At 35.4% G+C, this 20,083-nt stretch overlaps 1 protein-coding gene across 9 annotated transcripts in view; it reads left to right on the forward strand.

The window, feature by feature from the left end:
* The window catches only part of SOX6 (SRY-box transcription factor 6), a 382,586-nt gene that overhangs the window by 107,259 nt on the left and 255,244 nt on the right, over positions 1-20,083 (forward strand). For 4 of the 9 annotated variants that reach the window (XM_082762763.1, XM_082762764.1, XM_082762765.1 and 1 more), the window contains exon 1: positions 4,292-5,769. The exons of 4 other annotated variants lie outside the window; for them this stretch is intronic. The gene's annotated coding sequence lies outside the window, so the exon portion shown is untranslated. Of the gene's footprint in view, positions 1-4,291; positions 7,789-20,083 lie in introns of those variants that run through there. One more of the 9 variants, XM_082762767.1, reaches the window with a different exon arrangement.

The following is a 20,083-nucleotide window of genomic DNA, read 5'->3' on the forward strand; positions in this document are numbered from 1 at the left end:
GTTTTGTATCTCTAGGTTCTGTGTGACATTTCAGCTTGCCAGAGAGGTGGTCTCTGTGACCGGAGAAAGGTTGGTTCTGTGCTCAGCTTATGTGGTGCAGAAGACCAAATAAATATTTTTGCAGCTACGATTTCGTGAAGTCATGACACATTTTGTCACTGCGTGATGAGAGTTCTTTTCTTTAAAATTTAGTGTGAAATGTGTAAGTTTGCTAAAACTCAAGGATTCAAAAATAAAATCAAGTACTATGAGGCTTCTTCCTACTCTCAGTTTGCATTGTCAGACATTCTCCTGTAACATATTTCAGAGAAAATATTTCAAGGTTTGCAGAAAACATTTGATATTTTGCAGTTCTAGCTTGTTTTTTTTTGTCCAATGAATTCTTACAATAAATAGCAAACTGGGAAGGGATGAAACTGTATCTGTCTTTTTGTTGTTGTTTTTGTGTTTGTTTTTTAATGTGTTGCCTTTTGAAAACAAAGCACAAAAGCAGCAAGTTGAGTCTGGCTTCTTGAGTTTTCCAGAAATGCATCTGTCATTTCTGTCTGCGAGTGTAAGAATTTTCCATTCCGTGCTCTCTCTGCGCCTGGTCCAAGTATCACCTGGCCCTTGGCGGTTTCAGATGTTTTTCTCTTCCCTTATGGTGCCTGAATGGGCTCAGACTTCTGTCCAGTTAACATACAACAATCTCTTGTGCTGACTGCTGAACTCTGATCTTTGACTGGATGTGTACTTGTTTCTTTAAGCACATGTGGTGCAGAGCAGACCTGGAGTTGGGTAATTCATAAGAGCTGGGCATTATTATTATTATTACTACTACTACTACTTGAAAGGGTCTGTATTATTTTGCACAGCAGTGTGGTCACCTGGCAGCAGGTCATTAGCATTTTAGGTTTCTTTCCTTCACAACAATGCACAACATGCTAATTAGAGGGCTTTGAAAGCTAAGCAACCTGTTTTAAAATCAGACATTTTAATTTGCAGCATTAATGGCTGTATTATAATAACTGGCTTGGCTCGGGGGAGAAGGAGAGAGAAGCACTTCTTGTGTTCCAGTAGCAAGGCCCAATATAACAGAGGCTGACAAAATTAAAAACCTCATAATGTGACCTTTGCGTGGGATAAAAGGCTGTTTCATAACAATTTCCTTTTGTTCTTTGTTTAAGCCATTACTCCAAAAGGAGCCTCCGATTAATCTAAGTAAATGCATCATTACAGTCCTAATCCATGTCCTTCTGTCAGTGTCTGTTTTAATTAAATAAGAAACACTAGCAGAAAGATATCACGCACAAAGCTGTGATTGGAGAAAGAGGGCTGTTTGATCAGGGTGAGATTAAAAAAGGCTTTACTGTTTTGTCCTTTTGCTCTAGATGCTATAATGTAGGTTAAAGGAAGAAAACTTGCCTAATAGTTTAGCACATTGCTTCCCATTACAGTATTAAAATACCCAGATTTACGAATGAAACCATTCTAGCCATCCAATTAATTACGTACCAAACATTCACAGACAAATGGCACAGCAACATGGTTTGAGTAATTTGACACTTTAATGTATTTGAGACTGTATACACAGTTGGCCAGAAATTGTAGTCAAGTGCAGGTTTTTGCATTAAAGAAAGCACCGAGTAAAACTATTTATGAATTTATGTACTTTTTTTTTTTTTTAGTGACTTGTGGCTCCCAAATTGTAGCACGATCTATTGCAAGCCTCTGAGTTTTTAAAAATGTTTTTTATTTCTCACAAAATCAGAATCATTATTTTAAAGCAATGAGGAACCCATTTAATAAATGTAACATCTAGCTAGTTAATATTGCTAAAGCAATACATATGTAACAGACTCTTCCTCAAGGTAGCATTTCAAGATCCCTGTGGTGAGGGTTTTCTCCCATATCCAGGCCATTATCTGATGTAATGAAAAGAGAAAGTGTGCAACACAGAGATTGTTAATTAATTTAGCCTAACAAGATGAAGATAAATGAAGCAAAGCATGGATTGAATGAAGCAAGAGGTCTTATTTACAATTTAATACTTCTTTATATTAGGCATTTTTCAATTTACAAAAGAAAAGACCCTGAGTTTAAAGAAAATGTGTTCTGTGAGTGCATGCAAGACAACTCTTCGTTACATGAGCAGTTCTAAGGACTGCTGAAAATTCCTTGTGGGTTAACCTTTAACTTTGTTTTCTCCCTTTGTTTTTTTCTTCCCTTTTTACTTTTGTTCTGATTTTGATTTACAATATATTGATAAGAATAAGAAAAAATTAAATTCTAAACTTTTTCCCCTTGAATTAATAACAGTTCCCGTGGGTATTCTTTCAAGCCCTAATTCACTTGTTTCTGGTTGTTCATATTAACCTAGAGTCATAACCTATTTCTGAGCAATCCATATGTAGGAGGGTTCATTGAGAGCTAACTATTTACAAAAAAAAAAAGAAAAAAAAGAAAAAATTTCACTTTCTGTTCCAAAATGTAAATATGTTACTGCTTATGTAGTGTTACTTAATAATGATTTGATGTAATAAAATTATGATTTTTGATTTGCAGGATTATTTTTCCCTTAAGATCACGTTTAGCTTAAACACTTTGTGACAAACCATACATTTCACTTCTTATCAATAAAAATAGGAAAAAGAATAAAAAAGACAGTCCAAAGATTTTATGTATCTTTTCTTCTCAGCCCCAATTTTAAATAAAGATTGTCCAAAACTAAAAGTAAATTGCAATTTACATCAGTTGAGTTGCTTCATCTCAAGGTATGTTATTCAGTTTCCCAATGGCAAAGTTTATGATATAATTCCATAGAACATGCAAAGAAAAAACAAGGTCAGTCATTCTTAATATCTAAGCCATTAAGCAAACAAAAAAGTCCCATGTTGTGGCTGATTTAGGCATACCTTTATCAGTTTGATCTAGACCCCAAATTCTAAGCTGTGACCAAATATACTAGGTCTTTTTTTTTTTTTTTTTTTTTTTTTTTTAATAAAACCTCTTCCTTTTTAGAGATGAATTGGATCTGTCCACTATTTGACCTTCTGTCATTATTTCTGTCTGCAAAGGAAATGCCTTCCTTCCTTTTACAGTAGCTAGACAGGACAGTGTTATCTCGTGTCACTGCAAGCAGTGGTCTCTACAAATAGCATTATTATGGTCCCTATGTTTTTGTCCTGGGGGTCATGAACAAATCCATGCAACTGCTTCTAAAGATTTCAATAAATAGGACTTTTTATCCAGACAATTGCCTTTTATATTACTTTTAAACAAAACTACTAGTCCATCAAGAGTTTCAAAAGGAAAACAATTCTACAGAGTGCTGGTATGGCAGCACAGACTAATCATTATGGCACCCATTCTCCAGTCCTTTATTTTTCAAGTCCACAACAATAGGTTGTTGATTCAATGGACAAGACCAGAACAATTAAGTTCTCTGTTTAGCAGCAGTGCAGCATTTTAATGCCCTCCTCTAATAATGGTCTCATTATTGTTATTCTAAGACTGGGCCTCAGGAGGAGGAATATTTGCTGGAGGTACGTCATTATTTTGCAAATTTCGATTAGCTCATCATGTTGTCTGTACTGTGAAAATCGTAGCTAATTAGGGCAGTCAGTTAGACTACCAGCTTTTGAGCTTATGAGTTAAAAGGTACCACACTTGATAGGCCAGCGATGTGAAAAAGGTGGTAAAAAGGGGGATTAGAGCTGTTGCCTTAGTAACTCTAACTTCCATCTGTGCGGGAACAATGGACCTGTGTTTCTCCTCCACCTTGGTGTAAAAATTGGTTTTGTTTCGAAAGGACAGGGCTTTTTATGACAATCTGGAATTCAGCCTGAGTCTAGTTTTAGTTGTTAGGAGAGACCATTGGAGGCTAGGAGAGATGAAAGGTCATGGCAAGCTTCAAGGACATGAAAGGTCATTGTCTCTTGGAACAATGGAGGATTGTTCCGTCCCATTATTTCTAGCCAGCCACGAAGTCAGGTGATGGAAGAGATACCACCAGCTTAGTCAGGTGAAATAGGAGAGGAAGATAATGCCCTGTCTGAAGAACAAAAGATAACTATAATTTGCCTTTATTAAACAAAGTTGCACTTATTTGTGACCATCCTCTGAAAAGGCTTGTTTACTGACTTACTATTCCAGCCGGCTTTGTTCAGTACAGCCTCTGTAGGCCATCACATCTCTGGGAAGCAATCCAACGTGTTAGAAAATGTTGTTTAAGCTTTCTTCCCATGAAGAGGAGCCCCCAGGAGTACCACTGATGTGATACTTAACAATAAATTTAGTTGTTGTAGCTTTCTCACATTATTGGTGTTCCTAAAAGGTTTTCCTTCAAACGCACACAGAATAAAATTAACTATAAATATGAAATAAATTTGCTTCAACACTTTATAGCATTTTATCATAAATTCTAAAGCACATATCAGACGAAGTTTACAGCAAACTTTATTAGTTCTTACAGTAAAGAGAGCGGTAGAGAGAGCAGAGACCTACGGTTGTGTAAAAATGGATTTGTTATAGGACTTCTCTTACAGAAAAGGAAATAGCCAAAGTCTGTTCTGTGCTATGCAGTAACTTTAGGTGATTCTGTCCCTTTGTCTAAGGGAAAAAATAAAAATACTGCAATATTATTTAATAAAACAAATGTAGCACAATTTATGAGGAAAGCAATTCTGTTAGTAGACCAAACTGTTGTCTCTTATATTTTCCCTAAAGCATCCGAAAGCCCCAAGTAATTGGTTTCCAGGAACAACAACAAAAAAAGAAAAGCAAGGCTTTTTGTATGATTTCTCTGTTTTTTTTTTTGCAGCATGATACATGTCAGCCATGCAACAAGTTTATTTTTCTCTTCCTCTTCCCTCTGTCCCCAACCAAAGCACATCCCAAGGCCCATTTTATATCTAGTTTCTTCAGGTTCAGACTTCCAGATTGTTTCACCTTCCTGTACTAGACCTCTAATACCCTTTGCTTGGTTTGTTTTATAATCTTTTGACTTATTCCACTACAGAGCTACCGAAATATGTTGAATTCTTATGAAACTGATAAAATGTATGGAATTCACTCCTATTACTTTGAAAAAATAAAATTACATATAATTACTAAGTATCCCATCTTAAACTGTTCTGACCTTATTTGAACTCCCCTTTTTAGCTATTCTGGGCCTCTCTTATCTCATTTTTACTCCTGGCCACTCTTGCTCTTGCTTTCTGACAACACAGATGGACGGCCTTGCACAAGCTGATAACTGTGGTAATTTCTCAGCACGGTATTCAGTAATAAAAGATGTTATTTTCGGAGTTCAGCAGGCGTGTGTCATATTTACACGTACGCTAAAGAGGCGAGTTTGAGCAGTAGCTTTATGGGAGCATGCTGTCTTCCGAGCCGCTGGACTTCCTAGCTTTCAGTTTGTTGATGCTTTGGTTTACTGGGCTCCTAGGTTTAGTAAGTACAGTCTGTAAGAAAAAGAAAGTCTTATTTTAAGAATTTTTTTTTTTTTTGAATATTCTTAAACTTTCTCTTTATATCTTTACTTAGTTGTCGTGTGTGTGCTATGAAATATTTTGTTACTTTCATATTAAAATGAACTGCACAGTGTAGTCTGCTGAGCTCAAAATGGGAGCCATACAAAGGGTTAACCAGCAGAGAATTACAAATGAACTATCAGGAAAGTTGATTATTAATCCAGCAAGAGAGAAAATATCCTTCCAGTTAGCAAGAATTAGTACCTGAAGAGCTGATAATATTGTTCGGGCTGTCGGTGTGGAATGGCAAAGCCAGGTAAGCTAGACATCTTCTCAAAGAAATATTGTTTTTTCCTTTTGTTTTTCATTGAAGGAGAATTCAGTTTTAAAAAGAATCTTTGTTGATTTACTTCAACTGTCAGCAGATGAAACGGCATATGTTACTCCTCAATTTTCTCAAATGAATGAAAGAAATTAAAATTGTGCTTTAGTGTCGGTAAGAGGAAATATATGTTAGCTAAGCAGTGTATTTAACTGTGAAATATCTTAACAATTCTTCACTGGTGTGTGGTTAAATATGAGACCTGATCGCAAGACCTGCAGAGTCCTTTGCAACAGCAAGCTATATATTATGTATTTTTTCTTTAGTCATGCTTGAACATATTGTGGAAGTTTATGGAAATATTTATGTTACAGAGCTCTCTCGTTTACAGGGATATTATAGTTCAGTGTTCACACGATATGAATGATATATTAAAGTTTGATTTTGAAATATCACGAACGCATTCGTGTTCATTTAAAAAACTTTTTTTTTTTTTTTTTTTTTTTTTTTTTTCTGGTGGGGTTTAAAAATCTATGATCTGGAGTTAGAAGGAAATGGATGTTTGGTAAACATACTGCTGTGTTTATACAGAGAAATGAAAACCAAACCATTAGATCAACTGGACAGAATATTCTTATAATTTTACTAATTTTACTAAAGGCTCATAGATCTATCTTGAGAAAACTCTGAAATTTGTCTGTTATATTTGTGCCAATTTTATTAAACCAAAGTTATGGTGAACATGTATTTTTTTTCAACAGTCTTCACTAGTTAGCTTATTATATGAGATGTGTAAAATGCTTTAAATAATCGTGGTTTAATATTATAGAACTTAGTGTGTTTACAGTGTTTCATTTTTTTTTTTTTCCCCCTAATTTGTGTGCTGTTACTTAAATTAGTAGAATTAGAAAAAAAAAAAAAAAAAAAGGTGATTTGCTTGTAGAATGGCATTAAATATGCTTATAGTGTTACTACAGTATCTGTCATGGTGAAAAAGTTTACCATCTCTAGATTTTAGCTGCTGCCTATGAAACAGCCTGAAAGCTACCTGGTAGGAGTTGTGATAAGGCAAGAAGCAAAAGGCAGATTAAAAGCAAAGCAACCCAAATTTGAAGGCTGAGCCCCTGCAGCATGTTTTAGCTCTACATGGCAACCTTCCTTGAGCCATACAGAAAGGAAAAAACCTTTTGATTTTGAGAATGAATTGAGATATGGCCTAGGGCAAAGGAGAAAGGGAAAGAAGGGAAGAACAGGCAGTGAGGAAAGTGAAAAGGGAAGTGGCGTTGGTCTGCCAGGCCCTGTTGGTTTGCATGTGACGTTGTGACGTTGGCCTGCTCAAGAAGAGGTAGCAGGTGCCTGATTCTTCTGAAGAGTGACTCGTCACGTTCGAGTAAACTGAAATCCCAGAATCTGCTGCAGGTGGAGCTTCCAGGGCAATAACTACCGGCCTTTTGGAAGCTATGCTAAACATTCAGGTATAGGGAAGCAAATAGGTTATTGAGGCACATTTTATCCTAGTATCTGTTTTATTTATTTATTTTATTTATTTATTTATTTATTTTTAGGAGAAGGTGGACATCATAAATAAGCTGCTTTGCCTGAATTTGAACACTAGGGTCTAGGAAATATATAAAGAGCAAGAAACCCAATGATGCAAAATTATCACACAGGAAATGATATACGTGAAAAAACAAGATTGTAATTAGTGGAGGAAAGTAAGAAACTGATTAGAGAAATGAAGTTTCCCAGATGTTGAAGGCAAAAATTAAAGTTAAATTAGAGAAGCTCTTTTAACTAGTACTGGAGAAGAATGCTTGCTTCAGAATGAGAAAGTGAATAGAAAAATTAGGAAAGAGCTGGCAACTGAGTCAAGCTCAAATGTTTTCCTGCACGAGTGAATCTTTGGAATGCTCTGCTTGGAACTTCATCAGGAACAACCAGTGTAGTTCTGTTGAAGAAAAAAAAAAAAAAAAAGAAAGAAACTTGCTGTTTGCTTACTTGGACTGATTAAAGGTGATATTATTACTTACGTGTGTGTTAACCCACAAAGTAGACAAATTGGTTGGATTTTGAAGTAGTATTTCAGGATTTATTGCATTTTGTATGTAAATATAGCTGATACCTGAGCTGACACACTGTATTGGTTCAGCTGACAGACTTTAATAATCATTTTAAAATCTATTCTAAGTTTTGGTTCATTGACAGAATCCTAAATCATCAAATATTACCCACAACTAAAGAGAAACTAAAAAGAAACTAAAGAGTTTTTTCTTGAAAAACTTTCTCAGCTATAAGCCAGTGTAAATTGTCATTTAATTATGTTTTATAGTAACTATTATAAAAGTAATATTGTTAAATATAGAAAAGAAACAAAAGAGCAGAAGCTGTCTTTTTGTGTCCATTCCTGTGACATTTCAAACTCACCAGTATCATATAACATAACCTGTGAAAAAAGTCCCCACAGCCAGTTCTGCAGGGCTCTATGGCTGATATGACCCTTGCTTTTGTGCCAGTTGTAGCTTCTCGGTTGTCTATTAAAAAAAAATGTTTGAAACATCTGGAATGGATTGATAAGAACATCATCTGATTTAGCAGAACTAGTTTGAGCAGGGTTTTCACGTTAAGTAAAGTTGCTGCATTCTCTTCAGTGCAGACTGTAGCTCCCCGGTGTGTCTAAAGGGTTGAGGCTGAGAAGTGGTGGATTCCCAGAGTGAGTTCCAGAGGTCTGTGACTAGCCAGCTGTATATCTGGAAACACAGCTGAAATTTAGGGGCAGCTGTTGAAGCGGTTTACCTGCAGAAAGCAAACCGTTCTCGTCACTGCGTGCTAGGGACAGTAAGATGACATGATGGGTGGGGTGGAGTATAAATATCTACACGTCGTTTCATTCTCTACTTTATAAAAGCCTGGTAGTAACGAGAAGCTTGTCTACAGAAACAGATGGCCGAAGCAAAGGTTGGGCCAGTGTTTTTTGTTTCTTGGACCACACCTTGTCTGTGATGACAGTGCTGGGGAGAGAATGTGTTTCAGTTCATTAGGAGCTCAGTGAGGCTATATGGATAACACTGAAGTATTTTATAAGATTCAGTGTAAAGCTGCATAGTTCAAGGAAGCTCATGTCTTATTAGCTATGGCTAAGGTCAGTTATCCACACAATGAGGGGGAAACTCTTTCATAAACAAGTAGATAAATATGGTGCAGCTGGTGCTTAGCCACGCTTCAGGACCAAAGGAGCTCATGAACAACTCTGGCTTCTGCAGAGTCCTTGCAGAGCATCATCAGCTTAGAGCAGTCAGATGCAAAACTGCCAGGTTGCATCTTGAAAAAAAGGGTAAATTCAGGGCAATCTTGTGACTTTGCATGTTGGTATCTATCTCGACAGGAGATTAAATAGAAAATATAGAAACCTGAGAACTCTCCTTCTAGAACAAGAAAAACTGTAACGTTACTTTTTATATAAATATAACATTATTTTTTATATAAAAATAATCTAAACAACTGAATAAAGCAGGTCACTAAGCCTAGTGTCTTGTGGGCTTTGGTTTCCGCACAAGCTACTAAGTGCTCAATGCTTTTTGAAAATGCCACTTAGGTTTGTAGGTGTCTATCATCACTTGATCCATCTCAGATAATATATAGAGAAATCTTTTAAGATTTCATTTTGCCTTTGGGACTAGCATTTTTAAAGTCTTATGGAAAATAGTATTTTAAACAGCTGCAAAGAGAGAAGAGTGTGAAGAGTTAATTGAATCATACACAGTTAGAGGAAAACATCTTTTCGTTCCTTTCTTCCTCATTAGAAGCAGGAATTGCATGTGTTCTTTATTATATCCATCATATTTCAATAGTTTTTTTAGAAGACTTGCTCATGAAACAGTGAATTTCTTCAAGGCACATTGTTTTATTTTCAGCTGCTAAATCCTGGAGCAATCAAACGTGACATTTTTCACTGTCTGAATACAGTTCTGTGGTAGCAGTGGATGATAGTACCTAAGATCCCTAGAAGTGTAAAATGTAATCCCCTCACTGTTTTACTACACAGGCTTTAGCTGTGTTTTCATACATACTAGAGGAGAATCTGTTGGTATTTTTTCCATCCTTCTAAAGATAGTAAAATCAGTATTTGTATACTTACTAGTTACTAATTATTCTAGAGCTTTTAGACTTTTTTTTTTTTTTTTTTTTTTTTTTTAAAATAAACTTTCTCAAACTGTATTCACCCAAGTTTCTGAGAGACAAAGGATGGGGGATTGACTGTTGTCTCACAGACATCTCTGTTTCAGGCTGATGAGACTGGGCCTTGCAGGTGTTCAGTGTAGGAGGCAAGCCGTGCTGCTCCCAACAGAGCGGAGGTTTGTCAGGGCTTCTGATTAAATTGCTCAAACCGACCAACCTCCATTGCCTTGGGAAAAGGCCAAAGTTGGGCACTTCAACAGCCGCTATAATACACGGATGTTGCTGCATCTCTGGGACATCAGCAGACAAGATTCTCCTTGTGGCCTCTCTGCTTCTGGATGGTGTGGCTAATGTGGACTGTATACCCCAGTTTGTCTAATATCTGGTAGTTTCTGTGCATGTGCAAGTTTCTTACCATTTTACAGTTGGAGAATCATGTTTTAAATCTTAGTGAGAATTACCTCAGGCAAATCCTAACTATGTTTAGTTTTTTCAAAACAGACTTTTCATCATAACATTATTTGTTTAGTTTAGACTTAATAGGAAAGTAGAACAATTGTCTGTAACTTGGGAAAAAAAAACACACAACAAGCATATATATAAGCATACTTCCCAATTTTTGCATGAAAAACATGAACTAAATCACATCTATCTTTGTTCTTCCTTTACTGTGGTAAGCTTTTAGCATTTATAGAGGTAATATATATGGTCTACTAGTGCTTACACTGAATCTTTCTTCTCTGTGATTTTTCAATAGACTGCTTTTTCTTGGAGAGATATTTTCAGTATGTTGTTGATTATTCTTTCTTCTCTCCACTTCTCCCATCAGTTACAGTCTGTTTAATGCTATCATCACATTAGGTGCACATTTTTGAGGCAAAAAAAAAAAAAAAAGCTGCTGCTGGTGACCCCATGACAACTGTCTGGTAAACCTGATTACTAATCTACAGTATTGTTTAATGTAAAGGCCAAACACTGCAGGAGAGAAAGATTGTTTTGTTTTACATTCTTAGTAAGAAGGGAGCTGCTACATTTCTTCTGAACTTACATAAGAGAATAATAAGCCTTCCTTGCTTGTCAGGATTCAGAACCAGGAGTCGAGTGCACACCTGCCTAGGTCTCCTATATCACAGAAAGAGCTAAGTTTTGGAATTGATGTCAAAGTCAACTAAAGCGATCAGGAATAGCAGTTTTTGTTCTGGGGAGGATTGGGTTCTGCTCTGAGCTATATCGGTATCAGTCTGAAGTTAGTGTATGGACTTCATTAGGATTACTTGTTCCTGCATCCTTTAGCTGTGACATGTAATCCAGAGTTACATGTCAAATCCAGACAATCTGTCCTCTGTCTTCTGCTACTAGCTGTCTGTACTGTGTGGGTGGAAAGAGTAAAAAGTGACTACTTCTCCTAGTATCAGTAACGACTTCTGTATTGTGTGAGAAATATCATTTATTCATTTTCCTAAAAATGATATTTTCAGGGAAAAATTAGAAAGATAAAATGGTACCGGCAAATAAATTACTGAGCCTTTTTCTGAATGCTTTTTTACACTGTCTCTCCACTAGCCTTTAAAGGTGTGACCAACATGCCTTAGTTGGTAGGTGATCATAGAAGTCTTGCAAACAAGATTGCTTGCACACTTTCAACAGCATAGTGGCATATACAGGAAGAATGATTTGCTTCATCTGCAATGGTGAAACACAGCTAATTCGTAGTTGAATTTTAATTCATTAGTGGTGATGTTCTGATTTTACTTCTGCACCTCCAGCAGTGCAGCAACTGTTTTAGTTTAAAAAATGTGCCCATGTATCTGAATACATCTTCATAAATTATTAAAACCATACAAAATGGATTGACTGATGCCAGATGAGTCTAAAGAGACTGAGCCACACAGTAAGCAATTGAAAGAAAAAAATAATATTTATTGTTATTTAAAAATATCTCTTTTTATAAACCTGAACTGTGGTTTTGAGATGTAGACTAGGAGGTTATCAATGTAGTAGAACATTTATAGCAAAGACTTTGGTCCTGCAATGTGATGGACGTAATGCAGTAGAACAATGACTACTAAGGCAGTTATTTATTGTAGTCCTCCTAACTAACAATTAGCTTAGTGAATTCCTTCTATATTATGTTTGTATGACGTTGACATTTTTGTCTATGTATTTATGTATGTCTATATAAAAGCATACACAGAAACACATACTTATGTACCTGCATACAAGTCTGTTTTGTCCATTATTTATATATATATTTGTGTATGCAAAAGTGTATCGGCATATATATGTGAGCATATGCGTACATGTCATTTATGTACATATGCATAATAGTTTCCTATATAATTTTCATATTAATATTAGACACAAAACTTCATACTTGCATATATAAATATGTATGTCTGTCTTGTGCATCATTCTACTTTCAGAGATGCTATTCTAGATTTTAGAGGTGTAAAGCACTATCAGCTAAAATAGTGAGAGTTAGCTGATATAAATTGGTAGTAGATTAGAATAATTCTGAGTCTTACAGGCTATTGGTTGCAATTTTACTTACAAAATGCTTGAATCAGTTCCTGCCTATCAATGGACTTGTAACCATCCTGTTATTCCACCTTGCACTTTCAGGATTTATAATATTAAGCAGATTGGGAATTGGGCATTGTTTATATTTGCTTGTTATGTGAAATATTTATAAAATTGCTTTTGGAAATTATGCAGATCATATCAATGTTCTTTGTCAGCTTTTTTTCTTTCTTTTCTTCCCCAAGGACTTTGAGGAAAAAGGCATCACAGACCATTTTTTGGCCATATTTTTTGGAAGTAGCACAGTCACAATCTTGATAAATCTCACCATGAATGGTTGGTGTGCCCTAATTTTTCTTTCTGCTACTCTGGAATATGGTTCCTTTTCTCATTGGTTGTGTTGCCTTTTCCTCTGGAATACCATAATCTTTTAACCTGTTGTTACATTGTGAAAACTGTGAAAGAACCTATCCAAAAAAACCTTTAGATGCTTAGATTATGATTATTATTAATGTTAGAATATAGATTTTGTAATGATTTTTTGGCCTTTATCCATATATGTTTCTTACAAGAATAAGCAAGTATTAATTCTGTTTTCTGTTTTAATCCTACTTTGGTGATCAAACCTCTCTGGTTAGAAGGAGTGTTTATCACTTTTCTGTCAAATATAAGATAATAAAGTACACATACTTTACAACTTGAACATATATAAAACCCTTGAAGACAGTGGACAGGTGACAAGCTGAAGTCATTTCTTTTTGTTTATACTCTGGAAGAGACCTTTTCTGCTGAAATATTTGTTCATATGTTTTTTTAAAGTCTTATAGCAGATGGCCTCTAAATAACCTCTATTAGTTTCTAGTCACAGAGAAATATAGTTGAAAAATTAGAGAATTATAATTCCTTGTTACACAAAAAAAAATTATATTAGAGTTTAGAAGAACATTTGTAAGTTGAAAATCATGTATTAAAAATGTTCCAGCATGTTGTACTTCAGCTGCTGATGAATACAAGGTACAATATAGACACATACAACAAAGAATCTAAATATATACATTTAATTCTCAGGAAATTTTGTCTGTGTAGGAGAAGATGATCTAAGAGTGCAGATAACTGGGTGCGAATCAAGTTGGCCATTGATTATACTGTTAACCTTATTATAGAAGCTGATTTGGGGGCAAACTACCAAATGTTGTCCTTTTGATGTAAGAAATTTCACTCTCACCAGCTAACCAATTAAGCTGAACATTTCACCTCACAGTATATATACACTTAATACAGTTCTATATACAGAGGCTAAGATTTAAACAATATTTTATTATGGATCCCTAAGACATGACTCTCCTTTTTCTTCTCATCAGTTTATCCTGCTTTTTTTCCTTCTTATTTTTTTGTGCTACTCTAAGCAACAAACTAAAGGGTGTGAGGTTTTTTCATTTTTTAAATAGTTGTTGCTATTAAATCCTTACCTTATTTAATGCATTGATGTTTTTAATAGTGTTTACCTTAATTATTTACTTTTTTTTTTTTTTTTTTTAATATACAATTTAAGAAAGCACAGACTCCTGTTATATGGAGTTACTGAGTTTTTGTTTTCAATTTGTTCCATGAAAGGTTGCACTGTAAAGAACTGAGCAGCCGAAAAGGCTTTTTTATTCATAAAATAGGTGAGGCAACTTGCCTGTATATTCCCAAAATATGTCATGAGCGTGCTCTGAATGAAAGGACCAGATAGTATCTTTCTTGATGTAATTGCTGGGCTTTGTGCAAGATTGGTAAAGATTTGCTATTGCCATGAGAGCGTCAACCTGTGTTATTGAACCATTGAGCACTTGCACACTTGTGTTCAGTAGTGACCCGAGAATCCAGGACTCTAGTGATAAGGGGACAAAAGAAAGCTTTTGTATTCCACTTCGGTTTCAAGAGCTTTATTCCCACCCAGCAGCTTTTTCAAATCAGGTCCATAGACTCACATGGGGAGTCATTTATTTTTTCTGCTAGGTGATTGTGAGCACACTGGTAATAGTTAAACAGCTTTACCATTTTAGCTGGCAGATATTCTTTTTGTTTATACTTTAATGCTATTTGACATTACCAGCATATTTGAAGGCCTGAGTATTTTTCTCTAGTCCATGCATTAAGGTTACTTGGATTTTGAGAAATCTCATTAAAATCATTAAGCCCTATACAAGCATCTGCACTTCACTTATAAATTACACACACCAGATTACAAGGTCAAGCACGTAATTTTCATATTTTAAAAATAATATTGGATCAGTTTTTTTAATACGTTGATTTGTCACCTAAAAGTCCTTCTATACTGGCAGTTTTTCTTTCTGCACTGATAACAAGTATGGTATAATTATCCGACCTTTGTTATCCAATTGTTATAGTTTACAGGTTGATAACCATTGCATGAGCTATGAAGTGCAGACCTGCCCCTGCTGCATTCCCTCAAAAAGAGAGAAAAGGAAAAGAAAGAAAGTAGAAAAGAAACCCCTCTCCACTAACCATTAAATTGTAGGGTGATCTAGAGATAAAAGCAGAATCTCTTTTTTGCTTTTCAAATATTTGCCTGGCCTTCAAAAGGTATTTGCCTTTTGTGTTTACATTGGATTTATTTTTTTGGCCTACATGCAGAAAGAGAATGATACATTAAAGAATAATGAACAATAGAGAGGAAAATGCTCTCAGCTTTCACATCTACCCTGTATTTTGTACTTCAGGTTTATTTTTTTTAATCTTGTCTACTTTTATTTAAATAGAAACTGCTGAGTATTGTAAAGGGTTGTAAATGTGAAAGTATCAGATGAAATCCTGTGCAAGAAGATAATCTACAGGTTGGCAGGCTGTAATGAGAGTTGGTAACGTGCCATTTTCTAGTATGAACCTTTGGGACCTCAAGCTATTCTTGTGTGTGGCAGAACAATGTAAAGTTTCAAAAGCCAGTGCTCTGTCATTTGCAGAATTCTTTTTGCACCTGAATGGGACAGGTGAGGTTTGCTTCTGTAAAGTTTTATAATTCTTCACCAGAGCAAAAGGAAAGATGTTTGTTGCATGCTGAGGTCTGTGTTGTATCACCTTCAGTTCTTTCCTTCTGGATGGCTTCCTTGGAACCCACATGGACTTTTTCCCACCAAAGAAGTAGGTTTTAAGCAAGTTTATATCACATATAATTTGATATAAAAGCTCATTTTGAGGGAAGCACCACTTTGTAATCGTTTGTCCAAACGTTATCTTTGTTGCTGAGGTTGGTCCCCTTGTCCTGTAACATACTATCCCCATCATCAAAAGCCTGTGATTTTGATAGAGTGGAATCATGAGATGGAGGTGTTTCCCGAATTTGTTTATTGTAATAATAGATGTTCATAGATGTTTTTGATGCCATTAACTTGAAGACGGATGTGACCCAAGGATTTAACTGAAGTACCTTGAATAACATGCTTAAATAAATATATATTTATAACATATATACATATATTTCACACATGTATGTCATAAAGCTCTTAGTATGTTACAGTTTGTGAAAATTACAGTCAGTTAATAATGTGTCAGCTCCCCACTGTGTGCTTTGTAGGATACTGAATGGGTGTTACATGATTTATTTGCTAGATTTTGCAGGTTTTCTGTAGCGTGTCAGATGCCTTGCTGATTGCTTGGTGAAGCCTAGAGCATGAGCTCCCTCCTGCAATGTTTATTTTAAGTCATTCTACATTTGCTTAAAAGTATGACAGTCTTAAAATCAGAAGATGACTTCCTCCAAACTTTCATAAAAAGCTGAATATGCCTTAGTGAGAGTATTGTTTGTTATTTAGATGCACACTTGTGCGGCAATCATAATTTACTTTATAGTTTTTAGTATTGTAGGGAATGGATTCATAATGAAACAAACATACTATATTGTTGCTAGAATTATTATAATACTGCAAATAATTTATACACTTCTCTGGGATTTTATTTAACAACAACAACAAAAAAGTATTTATTGACACTGTCCATAGAATAAAAGGTTTCTCTAACAATTTTAGCAATTCCATTCATGTGTGTTTCCTTGACCTCCTCATGTCTTCTCATTCTTTCATTAACAGAGAGAACTAGTAAACCATATTGGTACAGGTGTGTGTTTTTTTTTCCACTTCTAGACTTAGGAAGTGGGAAAGCCCAGTTAAGTGTCTCAGTTCTCTTTATTCATTACTTTTGTGGTAACTTTTTCATGCTGTCTCTTAAGATCACAGTGGAGTGTTTCTTCTCAAATTCTTGCATCCATGCACCGCAGCACACACAGACTTGAAGACTAGTTACAAGGTATATAAATATCTCTTCTTACAAAGTATAAAATCCTGAAGACATTTGATAATTAGGTAGAAGTTATAAGAGTCTCAAGGTACAAGCTGCTTGAGCAAGCCGTAGGTCTTTATGGTATTCTGTCATACTACCATGCAGTAAGTTATGTCAGGATTATCTGGTTTAAAATGAATGGGTAAATTTTTGTGTGTCTTTGAGAGCATCTAACAACAACTTTTATAGCTATAGGATTTAACAGGCAAAGAAATTAAAGGCAGTTTAGAAAATGAGAAATTGTGCAAGTTGACAATTGCAGAATTGAGGACCTTGCCTGATGCGTGTAAAGTGTCTAATATCATGCTCTTTGTAGTTATAATGCACGTTACTTGTATGAATAATTCACTTCTGAACTTGGGTGTGCTTTCGTGAATGAGGTACATGTTTATAATTCCTGGCTTTCAAATTTATGTATGTGAATATAGCAAAAGCTCAGCGAGTTCTGGCAATAATAGTCCTAGAATACGAAACTTCTGAGAACTTCCCTGCAAATTGAAGGATTCCTTCATCTAATGAAAATGGTAGAGAGAAACTTGCCAGAGTTGCAAAGAATCATTTCTGCAGAGGTCACATAAGATAGATTAGAATGGAATCAAAATATTTTTAGGACAGGTTGGAATTCTGAGAAATAGTTAAGAAGGCGTTTTAAGGATGCGCATTTGAGATGTATGCTTCAGATCTACCACTTTGATTTATATCTCATGTCTAGTAAAAATATGCATATGGTGAATTATAGACTTAATTCCTTGTCTGGTTTTCTGATACTATATATTAGGAGAGTGGAGCATAAAAAAATTTCATCTTCTCTAGATACTTATTGATGGAGTTATAACCCTTGTTTTCTTACTGTTCCTCTTTCCCATATAGTGTGTAATTATTTACACAAAGTAGGACTGGTAGCAATTTCTACAATTAACATTGAACAAACATTTATATTTTATCTTAATTTACAACTTCTCAAAGCTCTCTTTGTTGTTTAAAATCTACCTTTCTTGCCTTCCATATAAACCTGTACTTGTTTTGTGTGTGTGGTTTTATGTGGAAATATTTGAGCATTGTGAGCAGTATTTTATGGAACTGTGCTATAAGGTTTCTTATATGTAGAATGAAATGGATAGTTTCTTTTTGTCTTGTGTTTTTCCTTGTTGCTTATATATTTGTAGTCATATTTTGTTGTGGAATGTGAAAGAGCAATTTTCACAAACGGGCTGGACTGGCACACTGCTATTTGTATCCTTCTAGATCAAAATTTGGAATGTTTTTAATGTTGAATTAATAACTGGTCGTTTTAATAATGTTTCTGGCAAACATAGAGGAGGTGCTCTTCCCCACATCGTCTCACAGTATATTGCAAGTCAGGAACCACTTGTCTGCAACTTTTTAGTTGGTCTTGAATGCTTGTGTCTTGGTAGGTGCTGGGGCAGAGGCTTGGTCCCTGACAGACAAGTTAACCCGTCCCTCACTGCTCTGCATAAAGCCTGGTCCCCGTGCTTGTTTCCCAAGTTCTGGCTTCTTCCCTTCCTTCCCACTCTCTAGGACCCAAAAATGTGGTGTGTGTGTGTGTGTGTGTCACTTTGTACCAAGACGAGTGGGACTTCACATATTGAAATACATTCTCTGCTAGTTTTATTCTTGCCTTCCTCCAATCTGAATAACTGTAAATGATGTTCTCTGTTAATAAGTGTGTACTTTGTCTAAATTGCATTTATTTTTCTTTTGACATGCATACCTTTTACTATTAATCATCCCCTTCTGCTCTTTACTGTACAATAAGACACTGTTGTGCTGATGGAACATATTTAATCTTCAGCATGTTGCATTTTAGTTCTATTGTTGCTTTCTCATTTCTTTATGGAAAACCTTTCTTTATTGGCTCTTAAATCATGGGTTAAGCCTTATTGAAAACATGTTCTGTATGTACTTCTTGCTAGAGAAAAAAGTTCCTTTGAGGTTATAGGCTAGGCTTATACAAATACTTTACTATACAGTAAGAATTCAGAGGTCTCATATATGTTATCTAAAGCTAGAAATATACCCAATTACTCAGCAACACATCATAAAAGAGATGCATACTATGTTCATGTCTGTCAAGTGCCTTAAGTCATCACTCTACAGCCTTTTTTAAATTCTCTTTTTATTGAAACCAAGAAACAAAACAAAGACAAAAAAAAAAGCAAAAACAACATCAATTAGATGTCAACATGACATCAAACAGCATAATATATCATAAAAATAAATGTATGATCTGGTGACTCGATGATTTCTGTCCATATGGCATTTACAGAGAAGTAAAGAAAAGGCAAATAGCTATACATCTGCATTGAGAAAAATATCCAATATAAAGCTGGCCATAGTGACAGCACTAGTACATTCACAGCTGAGATTACCTGGAAATAAGTAACATGCTGAAGGGGAATCCAGTTTCCAACAGGCTCACTCATGTATGCATTTACAGATTTGTACAGAGAGCAAAGTGCAGGTTATATATGTTTTTATACAAATAAAATAAAATAAAATAAAATGTTTTAAGGATGGAGGTATTCTATTTGCTGGCAATTGGTCCAGGTTCACAGATGAGTGTGTAGTGCAGCTGCACACAGAGGGATGCAAAAGTGCAATCAAGAAAAAAAAAATGAAATCTTTGGAAATAAATGTGACTATCTGCTAAGCTGTAAAAATTAATACTGACTGCAAGCCTATTTCTATATTAGCTGAAATACATATGAAAAAGCCTCTTTGTATAGGTGGTAAGCGCATAAAAACTCTCAGAATCAAGATAAGCCTCTAAAATAATAATCTGGGAATTCCATTCGTTATTATAGTAAAGAACATCATAACTTTATGCTAAGTATGGAAGGGAGGGAGAGAGGTGAGGCTGTGAGGATGGGAACTAGAGAAAGAAAACCCAGAAAGATCCAGAATCAAACACAGCCTCTGTTATTTGAGTTTGTTGTTCATTTTCAGTGGAGTGATAACTGCAACAGCTCAGCCTGAGCCACCTGACTGAGCCACTTGACACTTCCCTTTCTAAGGAGCTTGGATGTGTTTCACGGCTTACATCTGGAAAATGGGGTACAGGAGAAAAAACAAAACAAAAAACCTCCCTTCCTCTGTACACACATTCACACACCACAGTGAAGCGTATATGTATATGCATATATCAGATGCATATATCAGATCATATATCACAGATGTTCACATACATATAGTTCTAGTTCCACATAGGTTTTCTTTTCTTTTTGTCTAGCTCAGCTCACCGTTCAAGTTCCCA

Source organism: Aythya marila (assembly GCF_965140915.1).
Source record: "Aythya marila genome assembly, chromosome: 5".
NCBI classification, from domain to species: Eukaryota; Metazoa; Chordata; class Aves; order Anseriformes; family Anatidae; genus Aythya; species Aythya marila.